This window comes from Gadus chalcogrammus, chromosome 5 (genome assembly GCF_026213295.1).
Source record: "Gadus chalcogrammus isolate NIFS_2021 chromosome 5, NIFS_Gcha_1.0, whole genome shotgun sequence".
Lineage (NCBI taxonomy): Eukaryota > Metazoa > Chordata > Actinopteri > Gadiformes > Gadidae > Gadus > Gadus chalcogrammus.
In genome coordinates this window covers 655,489-668,350 of record NC_079416.1, presented here as the reverse complement: position 1 = coordinate 668,350, position 12,862 = coordinate 655,489, and the positions used below count along the sequence as shown (strand labels likewise).

General features: G+C 43.2%; 12 non-coding genes across 12 annotated transcripts; all 12 read right to left on the bottom strand.

The window, feature by feature from the left end:
• Nucleotides 1–711: 711 nt before the first annotated feature.
• Nucleotides 712–784, bottom strand: trnav-uac (transfer RNA valine (anticodon UAC)). Its single transcript has one exon. It is a non-coding gene; the product is annotated as a tRNA-Val (tRNA).
• A 547-nt stretch (nt 785–1,331) lies between these two features.
• Nucleotides 1,332–1,404, bottom strand: trnav-cac (transfer RNA valine (anticodon CAC)). The gene has a single exon. It is a non-coding gene; the product is annotated as a tRNA-Val (tRNA).
• A 1,741-nt stretch (nt 1,405–3,145) lies between these two features.
• On the bottom strand, nt 3,146–3,218 carry trnav-uac (transfer RNA valine (anticodon UAC)). Its single transcript has one exon. It is a non-coding gene; the product is annotated as a tRNA-Val (tRNA).
• Nucleotides 3,219–3,754: 536 nt separating this feature from the next.
• On the bottom strand, nt 3,755–3,826 carry trnav-uac (transfer RNA valine (anticodon UAC)). Its single transcript has one exon. It is a non-coding gene; the product is annotated as a tRNA-Val (tRNA).
• A 217-nt stretch (nt 3,827–4,043) lies between these two features.
• trnav-uac (transfer RNA valine (anticodon UAC)) lies at nt 4,044–4,116 on the bottom strand. Its single transcript has one exon. It is a non-coding gene; the product is annotated as a tRNA-Val (tRNA).
• A 547-nt stretch (nt 4,117–4,663) lies between these two features.
• On the bottom strand, nt 4,664–4,736 carry trnav-cac (transfer RNA valine (anticodon CAC)). The gene has a single exon. It is a non-coding gene; the product is annotated as a tRNA-Val (tRNA).
• Nucleotides 4,737–6,476: 1,740 nt separating this feature from the next.
• trnav-uac (transfer RNA valine (anticodon UAC)) lies at nt 6,477–6,549 on the bottom strand. The gene has a single exon. It is a non-coding gene; the product is annotated as a tRNA-Val (tRNA).
• A 536-nt stretch (nt 6,550–7,085) lies between these two features.
• trnav-uac (transfer RNA valine (anticodon UAC)) lies at nt 7,086–7,158 on the bottom strand. Its single transcript has one exon. It is a non-coding gene; the product is annotated as a tRNA-Val (tRNA).
• A 1,448-nt stretch (nt 7,159–8,606) lies between these two features.
• trnav-uac (transfer RNA valine (anticodon UAC)) lies at nt 8,607–8,679 on the bottom strand. The gene has a single exon. It is a non-coding gene; the product is annotated as a tRNA-Val (tRNA).
• A 547-nt stretch (nt 8,680–9,226) lies between these two features.
• trnav-cac (transfer RNA valine (anticodon CAC)) lies at nt 9,227–9,299 on the bottom strand. Its single transcript has one exon. It is a non-coding gene; the product is annotated as a tRNA-Val (tRNA).
• A 1,138-nt stretch (nt 9,300–10,437) lies between these two features.
• trnav-uac (transfer RNA valine (anticodon UAC)) lies at nt 10,438–10,510 on the bottom strand. The gene has a single exon. It is a non-coding gene; the product is annotated as a tRNA-Val (tRNA).
• Nucleotides 10,511–11,959: 1,449 nt separating this feature from the next.
• On the bottom strand, nt 11,960–12,032 carry trnav-uac (transfer RNA valine (anticodon UAC)). The gene has a single exon. It is a non-coding gene; the product is annotated as a tRNA-Val (tRNA).
• Between the last annotated feature and the right edge of the window lie 830 nt (nt 12,033–12,862).

Genomic DNA, 12,862 nt, shown 5'->3' with positions numbered 1-12,862 from the left:
CGTGGTGCCAAGTAGACGCTGCTGAAGTTTCTGTTCCAGATAGACTTTTCCCGAATAGCTGCTTGATAGTAAAGCAGGAGAATTTAAACATTAACTTTGTATATCTCAAAGCAATAAAACTGTTTCTGCCCGGTTTCAAACCGGAGACCTTTCGCGTGTTAGGCGAACGTGATAATCACTACACTACGGAAAACCCTAGAAAATTTTGTCAGCAGAAGCTCCCGCATGAACAGGTTTTCAGCACAGGTTTAAACACTTAATAATATGACGCGGCTATCGGTTGAAGAGTTGGCGTGGTGCCAAGTAGACGCTGCTGAAGTTTCTGTTCCAGATAGCCTTTTCCCGAACAGCTGCTTGATAGTAAAGCAGGAGAATTTAAACATTAACTTTGTATATCTCAAAACGATGAAACTGTTTCTGCCCGGTTTCGAACCGGGGACCTATCGCGTGTTAGGCGAACGTGATAATCACTACACAACGGAAACCTATTAGCTTGAGCATAACCCTAGAAAATTTTGTCAGCAGAAGCTCCCACATGAACAGGTTTTCAGCGCAGGTTTAAACACTTAATAATAAGACGAGGCTGTCGGTTGAAGAGGTGGTGTGGTGCCAAGTAGTCACTGCTGAAGGTCCTGTTCCAGACAGACTTTTCCCGAATAGCTGCTTGATAGCAAAGCAGGAGAATTTAAACATTAAATTTGTAATTAATGCTGTTTCCGCCCGGTCTTGAACCGGGGACCTTTCGCGTGTAAGGCGAACGTGATAACCACTACACTACGGAAACCTGTGCGAAAGAAAAAAAAACTAGAAAATATTGTTATCAGAAGCACCCGCATGAACAGGTTTTCCACGTTGGTTTAAATACTTAATAATATGACGAGGCTATCGGTTGAAGAGGTGGCGTGGTGCCAAGTAGACGCTGCTGAAGTTTCTGTTCCAGATAGACTTTTCCCGAATAGCTGCTTGATAGTAAAGCAGGAGAATTTAAACATTAACTTTGTATATCTCAAAACAATGAAACTTTTTCTGCCCGGTTTCAAACCGGAGACCTTTCGCGTGTTAGGCGAACGTGATAATCACTACACAACGGAAACCTGTTAGCTTGAGCATAACCCTAGAAAATTTTGTCAGCAGAAGCTCCCACATGAACAGGTTTTCAGCGCAGGTTTAAACACTTAATAATATGACGTGGCTATCGGTTGAAGAGGTGGCGTGGTGCCAAGTAGACGCTGCTGAAGGCTCTGTTCCAGATAGACTCATCACGAATAGCTGCTTGATAGTAAAGCAGGAGAATTTAAACATTAACTTTATTGATCTCAAAACAGTTTTGATGTTTCCGCCCGGTTTCGAACCGGGGACCTTTCGCGTGTGAGGCGAACGTGATAACCACTACACTACGGAAACCATGTAGATTGCTCAAAACCCTAGAAAATTTTGTCAGCAGAAGCTCCCGCATGAACAGGTTTTCAGCGCAGGTTTAAACACTTAATAATATGACGCGGCTATCGGTTGAAGAGGTGGCGTGGTGCCAAGTAGACGCTGCTGAAGTTTCTGTTCCAGATAGACTTTTCCCGAATAGCTGCTTGATAGTAAAGCAGGAGAATTTAAACATTAACTTTGTATATCTCAAAGCAATAAAACTGTTTCTGCCCGGTTTCAAACCGGAGACCTTTCGCGTGTTAGGCGAACGTGATAATCACTACACTACGGAAAACCCTAGAAAATTGTGTCAGCAGAAGCTCCCGCATGAACAGGTTTTCAGCGCAGGTTTAAACACTTAATAATATGACGCGGCTATCGGTTGAAGAGTTGGCGTGGTGCCAAGTAGACGCTGCTGAAGTTTCTGTTCCAGATAGCCTTTTCCCGAACAGCTGCTTGATAGTAAAGCAGGAGAATTTAAACATTAACTTTGTATATCTCAAAACAATGAAACTTTTTCTGCCCGGTTTCAAACCGGAGACCTTTCGCGTGTTAGGCGAACGTGATAATCACTACACAACGGAAACCTGTTAGCTTGAGCATAACCCTAGAAAATGTTGTCAGCAGAAGCTCCCACATGAACAGGTTTTCAGCGCAGGTTTAAACACTTAATAATATGACGTGGCTATCGGTTGAAGAGGTGGCGTGGTGCCAAGTAGACGCTGCTGAAGGCTCTGTTCCAGATAGACTCATCACGAATAGCTGCTTGATAGTAAAGCAGGAGAATTTAAACATTAACTTTATTGATCTCAATACAGTTTTGATGTTTCCGCCCGGTTTCGAACCGGGGACCTTTCGCGTGTGAGGCAAACTTGATAACCACTACACTACGGAAACCATGTAGATTGCTCAAAACCCTAGAAAATTTTGTCAGCAGAAGCTCCCGCATGAACAGGTTTTCAGCGCAGGTTTAAACACTTAATAATATGACGCGGCTATCGGTTGAAGAGGTGGCGTGGTGCCAAGTAGACGCTGCTGAAGTTTCTGTTCCAGATAGACTTTTCCCGAATAGCTGCTTGATAGTAAAGCAGGAGAATTTAAACATTAACTTTGTATATCTCAAAGCAATAAAACTGTTTCTGCCCGGTTTCAAACCGGAGACCTTTCGCGTGTTAGGCGAACGTGATAATCATTACACTACGGAAAACCCTAGAAAATTTTGTCAGCAGAAGCTCCCGCATGAACAGGTTTTCAGCACAGGTTTAAACACTTAATAATATGACGCGGCTATCGGTTGAAGAGTTGGCGTGGTGCCAAGTAGACGCTGCTGAAGTTTCTGTTCCAGATAGCCTTTTCCCGAACAGCTGCTTGATAGTAAAGCAGGAGAATTTAAACATTAACTTTGTATATCTCAAAACGATGAAACTGTTTCCTGCCCGGTTTCGAACCGGGGACCTATCGCGTGTTAGGCGAACGTGATAATCACTACACAACGGAAACCTATTAGCTTGAGCATAACCCTAGAAAATTTTGTCAGCAGAAGCTCCCACATGAACAGGTTTTCAGCGCAGGTTTAAACATTTAATAATAAGACGAGGCTGTCGGTTGAAGAGGTGGTGTGGTGCCAAGTAGTCACTGCTGAAGGTCCTGTTCCAGACAGACTTTTCCCGAATAGCTGCTTGATAGCAAAGCAGGAGAATTTAAACATTAAATTTGTAATTAATGCTGTTTCCGCCCGGTCTTGAACCGGGGACCTTTCGCGTGTAAGGCGAACGTGATAACCACTACACTACGGAAACCTGTGCTAAAGAAAAAAAAACTAGAAAATATTGTTATCAGAAGCACCCGCATGAACAGGTTTTCCACGTTGGTTTAAATACTTAATAATATGACGAGGCTATCGGTTGAAGAGGTGGCGTGGTGCCAAGTAGACGCTGCTGAAGTTTCTGTTCCAGATAGACTTTTCCCGAATAGCTGCTTGATAGTAAAGCAGGAGAATTTAAACATTAACTTTGTATATCTCAAAACAATGAAACTTTTTCTGCCCGGTTTCAAACCGGAGACCTTTCGCGTGTTAGGCGAACGTGATAATCACTACACAACGGAAACCTGTTAGCTTGAGCATAACCCTAGAACATTTTGTCAGCAGAAGCTCCCACATGAACAGGTTTTCAGCGCAGGTTTAAACACTTAATAATAAGACGAGGCTGTCGGTTGAAGAGGTGGTGTGGTGCCAAGTAGTCACTGCTGAAGGTCCTGTTCCAGACAGACTTTTCCCGAATAGCTGCTTGATAGCAAAGCAGGAGAATTTAAACATTAAATTTGTAATTAATGCTGTTTCCGCCCGGTCTTGAACCGGGACCTTTCGCGTGTAAGGCGAACGTGATAACCACTACACTACGGAAACCTGTGCGAAAGAAAAAAAAACTAGAAAATATTGTTATCAGAAGCACCCGCATGAACAGGTTTTCCACGTTGGTTTAAATACTTAATAATATGACGAGGCTATCGTCATATTGGTGCCAAGTAGTCACTGCTGAAGGTCCTGTTCCAGACAGACTTTTCCCGAATAGCTGCTTGATAGCAAAGCAGGAGAATTTAAACATTAAATTTGTAATTAATGCTGTTTCCGCCCGGTCTTGAACCGGGGACCTTTCGCGTGTAAGGCGAACGTGATAACCACTACACTACGGAAACCTGTGCTAAAGAAAAAAAAACTAGAAAATATTGTTATCAGAAGCACCCGCATGAACAGGTTTTCCACGTTGGTTTAAATACTTAATAATATGACGAGGCTATCGGTTGAAGAGGTGGCGTGGTGCCAAGTAGACGCTGCTGAAGTTTCTGTTCCAGATAGACTTTTCCCGAATAGCTGCTTGATAGTAAAGCAGGAGAATTTAAACATTAACTTTGTATATCTCAAAACAATGAAACTTTTTCTGCCCGGTTTCAAACCGGAGACCTTTCGCGTGTTAGGCGAACGTGATAATCACTACACAACGGAAACCTGTTAGCTTGAGCATAACCCTAGAAAATTTTGTCAGCAGAAGCTCCCACATGAACAGGTTTTCAGCGCAGGTTTAAACACTTAATAATATGACGTGGCTATCGGTTGAAGAGGTGGCGTGGTGCCAAGTAGACGCTGCTGAAGGCTCTGTTCCAGATAGACTCATCACGAATAGCTGCTTGATAGTAAAGCAGGAGAATTTAAACATTAACTTTATTGATCTCAAAACAGTTTTGATGTTTCCGCCCGGTTTCGAACCGGGGACCTTTCGCGTGTGAGGCGAACGTGATAACCACTACACTACGGAAACCATGTAGATTGCTCAAAACCCTAGAAAATTTTGTCAGCAGAAGCTCCCGCATGAACAGGTTTTCAGCGCAGGTTTAAACACTTAATAATATGACGCGGCTATCGGTTGAAGAGGTGGCGTGGTGCCAAGTAGACGCTGCTGAAGTTTCTGTTCCAGATAGACTTTTCCCGAATAGCTGCTTGATAGTAAAGCAGGAGAATTTAAACATTAACTTTGTATATCTCAAAGCAATAAAACTGTTTCTGCCCGGTTTCAAACCGGAGACCTTTCGCGTGTTAGGCGAACGTGATAATCACTACACTACGGAAAACCCTAGAAAATTGTGTCAGCAGAAGCTCCCGCATGAACAGGTTTTCCACGTTGGTTTAAATACTTAATAATATGACGAGGCTATCGGTTGAAGAGGTTGGCGTGGTGCCAAGTAGACGCTGCTGAAGTTTCTGTTCCAGATAGCCTTTTCCCGAACAGCTGCTTGATAGTAAAGCAGGAGAATTTAAACATTAACTTTGTATATCTCAAAACAATGAAACTTTTTCTGCCCGGTTTCAAACCGGAGACCTTTCGCGTGTTAGGCGAACGTGATAATCACTACACAACGGAAACCTGTTAGCTTGAGCATAACCCTAGAAAATGTTGTCAGCAGAAGCTCCCACATGAACAGGTTTTCAGCGCAGGTTTAAACACTTAATAATATGACGTGGCTATCGGTTGAAGAGGTGGCGTGGTGCCAAGTAGACGCTGCTGAAGGCTCTGTTCCAGATAGACTCATCACGAATAGCTGCTTGATAGTAAAGCAGGAGAATTTAAACATTAACTTTATTGATCTCAATACAGTTTTGATGTTTCCGCCCGGTTTCGAACCGGGGACCTTTCGCGTGTGAGGCAAACTTGATAACCACTACACTACGGAAACCATGTAGATTGCTCAAAACCCTAGAAAATTTTGTCAGCAGAAGCTCCCGCATGAACAGGTTTTCAGCGCAGGTTTAAACACTTAATAATATGACGCGGCTATCGGTTGAAGAGGTGGCGTGGTGCCAAGTAGACGCTGCTGAAGTTTCTGTTCCAGATAGACTTTTCCCGAATAGCTGCTTGATAGTAAAGCAGGAGAATTTAAACATTAACTTTGTATATCTCAAAGCAATAAAACTGTTTCTGCCCGGTTTCAAACCGGAGACCTTTCGCGTGTTAGGCGAACGTGATAATCACTACACTACGGAAAACCCTAGAAAATTTTGTCAGCAGAAGCTCCCGCATGAACAGGTTTTCAGCACAGGTTTAAACACTTAATAATATGACGCGGCTATCGGTTGAAGAGTTGGCGTGGTGCCAAGTAGACGCTGCTGAAGTTTCTGTTCCAGATAGCCTTTTCCCGAACAGCTGCTTGATAGTAAAGCAGGAGAATTTAAACATTAACTTTGTATATCTCAAACGATGAAACTGTTTCTGCCCGGTTTCGAACCGGGGACCTATCGCGTGTTAGGCGAACGTGATAATCACTACACAACGGAAACCTATTAGCTTGAGCATAACCCTAGAAAATTTTGTCAGCAGAAGCTCCCACATGAACAGGTTTTCAGCGCAGGTTTAAACATTTAATAATAAGACGAGGCTGTCGGTTGAAGAGGTGGTGTGGTGCCAAGTAGTCACTGCTGAAGGTCCTGTTCCAGACAGACTTTTCCCGAATAGCTGCTTGATAGCAAAGCAGGAGAATTTAAACATTAAATTTGTAATTAATGCTGTTTCCGCCCGGTCTTGAACCGGGGACCTTTCGCGTGTAAGGCGAACGTGATAACCACTACACTACGGAAACCTGTGCTAAAGAAAAAAAAACTAGAAAATATTGTTATCAGAAGCACCCGCATGAACAGGTTTTCCACGTTGGTTTAAATACTTAATAATATGACGAGGCTATCGGTTGAAGAGGTGGCGTGGTGCCAAGTAGACGCTGCTGAAGTTTCTGTTCCAGATAGACTTTTCCCGAATAGCTGCTTGATAGTAAAGCAGGAGAATTTAAACATTAACTTTGTATATCTCAAAACAATGAAACTTTTTCTGCCCGGTTTCAAACCGGAGACCTATCGCGTGTTAGGCGAACGTGATAATCACTACACAACGGAAACCTATTAGCTTGAGCATAACCCTAGAACATTTGTCAGCAGAAGCTCCCACATGAACAGGTTTTCAGCGCAGGTTTAAAACACTTAATAATAAGACGAGGCTGTCGGTTGAAGAGGTGGTGTGGTGCCAAGTAGTCACTGCTGAAGGTCCTGTTCCAGACAGACTTTTCCCGAATAGCTGCTTGATAGCAAAGCAGGAGAATTTAAACATTAAATTTGTAATTAATGCTGTTTCCGCCCGGTCTTGAACCGGGGACCTTTCGCGTGTAAGGCGAACGTGATAACCACTACACTACGGAAACCTGTGCGAAAGAAAAAAAAACTAGAAAATATTGTTATCAGAAGCACCCGCATGAACAGGTTTTCCACGTTGGTTTAAATACTTAATAATATGACGAGGCTATCGGTTGAAGAGGTGGCGTGGTGCCAAGTAGACGCTGCTGAAGTTTCTGTTCCAGATAGACTTTTCCCGAATAGCTGCTTGATAGTAAAGCAGGAGAATTTAAACATTAACTTTGTATATCTCAAAACAATGAAACTTTTTCTGCCCGGTTTCAAACCGGAGACCTTTCGCGTGTTAGGCGAACGTGATAATCACTACACAACGGAAACCTGTTAGCTTGAGCATAACCCTAGAAAATGTTGTCAGCAGAAGCTCCCACATGAACAGGTTTTCAGCGCAGGTTTAAACACTTAATAATATGACGTGGCTATCGGTTGAAGAGGTGGCGTGGTGCCAAGTAGACGCTGCTGAAGGCTCTGTTCCAGATAGACTCATCACGAATAGCTGCTTGATAGTAAAGCAGGAGAATTTAAACATTAACTTTATTGATCTCAATACAGTTTTGATGTTTCCGCCCGGTTTCGAACCGGGGACCTTTCGCGTGTGAGGCAAACTTGATAACCACTACACTACGGAAACCATGTAGATTGCTCAAAACCCTAGAAAATTTTGTCAGCAGAAGCTCCCGCATGAACAGGTTTTCAGCGCAGGTTTAAACACTTAATAATATGACGCGGCTATCGGTTGAAGAGGTGGCGTGGTGCCAAGTAGACGCTGCTGAAGTTTCTGTTCCAGATAGACTTTTCCCGAATAGCTGCTTGATAGTAAAGCAGGAGAATTTAAACATTAACTTTGTATATCTCAAAGCAATAAAACTGTTTCTGCCCGGTTTCAAACCGGAGACCTTTCGCGTGTTAGGCGAACGTGATAATCACTACACTACGGAAAACCCTAGAAAATTTTGTCAGCAGAAGCTCCCGCATGAACAGGTTTTCAGCACAGGTTTAAACACTTAATAATATGACGCGGCTATCGGTTGAAGAGTTGGCGTGGTGCCAAGTAGACGCTGCTGAAGTTTCTGTTCCAGATAGCCTTTTCCCGAACAGCTGCTTGATAGTAAAGCAGGAGAATTTAAACATTAACTTTGTATATCTCAAAACGATGAAACTGTTTCTGCCCGGTTTCGAACCGGGGACCTATCGCGTGTTAGGCGAACGTGATAATCACTACACAACGGAAACCTATTAGCTTGAGCATAACCCTAGAAAATTTTGTCAGCAGAAGCTCCCACATGAACAGGTTTTCAGCGCAGGTTTAAACACTTAATAATAAGACGAGGCTGTCGGTTGAAGAGGTGGTGTGGTGCCAAGTAGTCACTGCTGAAGGTCCTGTTCCAGACAGACTTTTCCCGAATAGCTGCTTGATAGCAAAGCAGGAGAATTTAAACATTAAATTTGTAATTAATGCTGTTTCCGCCCGGTCTTGAACCGGGGACCTTTCGCGTGTAAGGCGAACGTGATAACCACTACACTACGGAAACCTGTGCTAAAGAAAAAAAAACTAGAAAATATTGTTATCAGAAGCACCCGCATGAACAGGTTTTCCACGTTGGTTTAAATACTTAATAATATGACGAGGCTATCGGTTGAAGAGGTGGCGTGGTGCCAAGTAGACGCTGCTGAAGTTTCTGTTCCAGATAGACTTTTCCCGAATAGCTGCTTGATAGTAAAGCAGGAGAATTTAAACATTAACTTTGTATATCTCAAAACAATGAAACTTTTTCTGCCCGGTTTCAAACCGGAGACCTTTCGCGTGTTAGGCGAACGTGATAATCACTACACAACGGAAACCTGTTAGCTTGAGCATAACCCTAGAAAATTTTGTCAGCAGAAGCTCCCACATGAACAGGTTTTCAGCGCAGGTTTAAACACTTAATAATATGACGTGGCTATCGGTTGAAGAGGTGGCGTGGTGCCAAGTAGACGCTGCTGAAGGCTCTGTTCCAGATAGACTCATCACGAATAGCTGCTTGATAGTAAAGCAGGAGAATTTAAACATTAACTTTATTGATCTCAAAACAGTTTTGATGTTTCCGCCCGGTTTCGAACCGGGGACCTTTCGCGTGTGAGGCGAACGTGATAACCACTACACTACGGAAACCATGTAGATTGCTCAAAACCCTAGAAAATTTTGTCAGCAGAAGCTCCCGCATGAACAGGTTTTCAGCGCAGGTTTAAACACTTAATAATATGACGCGGCTATCGGTTGAAGAGGTGGCGTGGTGCCAAGTAGACGCTGCTGAAGTTTCTGTTCCAGATAGACTTTTCCCGAATAGCTGCTTGATAGTAAAGCAGGAGAATTTAAACATTAACTTTGTATATCTCAAAGCAATAAAACTGTTTCTGCCCGGTTTCAAACCGGAGACCTTTCGCGTGTTAGGCGAACGTGATAATCACTACACTACGGAAAACCCTAGAAAATTGTGTCAGCAGAAGCTCCCGCATGAACAGGTTTTCAGCGCAGGTTTAAACACTTAATAATATGACGCGGCTATCGGTTGAAGAGTTGGCGTGGTGCCAAGTAGACGCTGCTGAAGTTTCTGTTCCAGATAGCCTTTTCCCGAACAGCTGCTTGATAGTAAAGCAGGAGAATTTAAACATTAACTTTGTATATCTCAAAACGATGAAACTGTTTCTGCCCGGTTTCGAACCGGGGACCTATCGCGTGTTGGGCGAACGTGATAATCACTACACAACGGAAACCTATTAGCTTGAGCATAACCCTAGAAAATTTTGTCAGCAGAAGCTCCCACATGAACAGGTTTTCAGCACAGGTTTAAACACTTAATAATATGACGCGGCTATCGGTTGAAGAGTTGGCGTGGTGCCAAGTAGACGCTGCTGAAGTTTCTGTTCCAGGTAGCCTTTTCCCGAACAGCTGCTTGATAGTAAAGCAGGAGAATTTAAACATTAACTTTGTATATCTCAAAACGATGAAACTGTTTCTGCCCGGTTTCGAACCGGGGACCTATCGCGTGTTAGGCGAACGTGATAATCACTACACAACGGAAACCTATTAGCTTGAGCATAACCCTAGAACATTTTGTCAGCAGAAGCTCCCACATGAACAGGTTTTCAGCGCAGGTTTAAACACTTAATAATAAGACGAGGCTGTCGGTTGAAGAGGTGGTGTGGTGCCAAGTAGTCACTGCTGAAGGTCCTGTTCCAGACAGACTTTTCCCGAATAGCTGCTTGATAGCAAAGCAGGAGAATTTAAACATTAAATTTGTAATTAATGCTGTTTCCGCCCGGTCTTGAACCGGGGACCTTTCGCGTGTAAGGCGAACGTGATAACCACTACACTACGGAAACCTGTGCGAAAGAAAAAAAAACTAGAAAATATTGTTATCAGAAGCACCCGCATGAACAGGTTTTCCACGTTGGTTTAAATACTTAATAATATGACGAGGCTATCGGTTGAAGAGGTGGCGTGGTGCCAAGTAGACGCTGCTGAAGTTTCTGTTCCAGATAGACTTTTCCCGAATAGCTGCTTGATAGTAAAGCAGGAGAATTTAAACATTAACTTTGTATATCTCAAAACAATGAAACTTTTTCTGCCCGGTTTCAAACCGGAGACCTTTCGCGTGTTAGGCGAACGTGATAATCACTACACAACGGAAACCTGTTAGCTTGAGCATAACCCTAGAAAATTTTGTCAGCAGAAGCTCCCACATGAACAGGTTTTCAGCGCAGGTTTAAACACTTAATAATATGACGTGGCTATCGGTTGAAGAGGTGGCGTGGTGCCAAGTAGACGCTGCTGAAGGCTCTGTTCCAGATAGACTCATCACGAATAGCTGCTTGATAGTAAAGCAGGAGAATTTAAACATTAACTTTATTGATCTCAATACAGTTTTGATGTTTCCGCCCGGTTTCGAACCGGGGACCTTTCACGTGTGAGGCAAACTTGATAACCACTACACTACGGAAACCATGTAGATTGCTCAAAACCCTAGAAAATTTTGTCAGCAGAAGCTCCCGCATGAACAGGTTTTCAGCGCAGGTTTAAACACTTAATAATATGACGCGGCTATCGGTTGAAGAGGTGGCGTGGTGCCAAGTAGACGCTGCTGAAGTTTCTGTTCCAGATAGACTTTTCCCGAATAGCTGCTTGATAGTAAAGCAGGAGAATTTAAACATTAACTTTGTATATCTCAAAGCAATAAAACTGTTTCTGCCCGGTTTCAAACCGGAGACCTTTCGCGTGTTAGGCGAACGTGATAATCATTACACTACGGAAAACCCTAGAAAATTTTGTCAGCAGAAGCTCCCGCATGAACAGGTTTTCAGCACAGGTTTAAACACTTAATAATATGACGCGGCTATCGGTTGAAGAGTTGGCGTGGTGCCAAGTAGACGCTGCTGAAGTTTCTGTTCCAGATAGCCTTTTCCCGAACAGCTGCTTGATAGTAAAGCAGGAGAATTTAAACATTAACTTTGTATATCTCAAAACGATGAAACTGTTTCTGCCCGGTTTCGAACCGGGGACCTATCGCGTGTTAGGCGAACGTGATAATCACTACACAACGGAAACCTATTAGCTTGAGCATAACCCTAGAAAATTTTGTCAGCAGAAGCTCCCACATGAACAGGTTTTCAGCGCAGGTTTAAACACTTTAATAATAAGACGAGGCTGTCGGTTGAAGAGGTGGTGTGGTGCCAAGTAGTCACTGCTGAAGGTCCTGTTCCAGACAGACTTTTCCCGAATAGCTGCTTGATAGCAAAGCAGGAGAATTTAAACATTAAATTTGTAATTAATGCTGTTTCCGCCCGGTCTTGAACCGGGGACCTTTCGCGTGTAAGGCGAACGTGATAACCACTACACTACGGAAACCTGTGCTAAAGAAAAAAAAACTAGAAAATATTGTTATCAGAAGCACCCGCATGAACAGGTTTTCCACGTTGGTTTAAATACTTAATAATATGACGAGGCTATCGGTTGAAGAGGTGGCGTGGTGCCAAGTAGACGCTGCTGAAGTTTCTGTTCCAGATAGACTTTTCCCGAATAGCTGCTTGATAGTAAAGCAGGAGAATTTAAACATTAACTTTGTATATCTCAAAACAATGAAACTTTTTCTGCCCGGTTTCAAACCGGAGACCTTTCGCGTGTTAGGCGAACGTGATAATCACTACACAACGGAAACCTGTTAGCTTGAGCATAACCCTAGAAAATTTTGTCAGCAGAAGCTCCCACATGAACAGGTTTTCAGCGCAGGTTTAAACACTTAATAATATGACGTGGCTATCGGTTGAAGAGGTGGCGTGGTGCCAAGTAGACGCTGCTGAAGGCTCTGTTCCAGATAGACTCATCACGAATAGCTGCTTGATAGTAAAGCAGGAGAATTTAAACATTAACTTTATTGATCTCAAAACAGTTTTGATGTTTCCGCCCGGTTTCGAACCGGGGACCTTTCGCGTGTGAGGCGAACGTGATAACCATACACTAACGGAAAACCATGTAGATTGCTCAAAACCCTAGAAAATTTTGTCATCATAAGCTCCCGCATGAACAGGTTTTCAGCGCAGGTTTTAAACACTTAATAATATGACGCGGCTATCGGTTGAAGAGGTGCGTGGTGCCAAGTAGACGCTGCTGAAGTTTCTGTTCCAGATAGACTTTTCCCGAATAGCTGCTTGATAGTAAAGCAGGAGAATTTAAACATT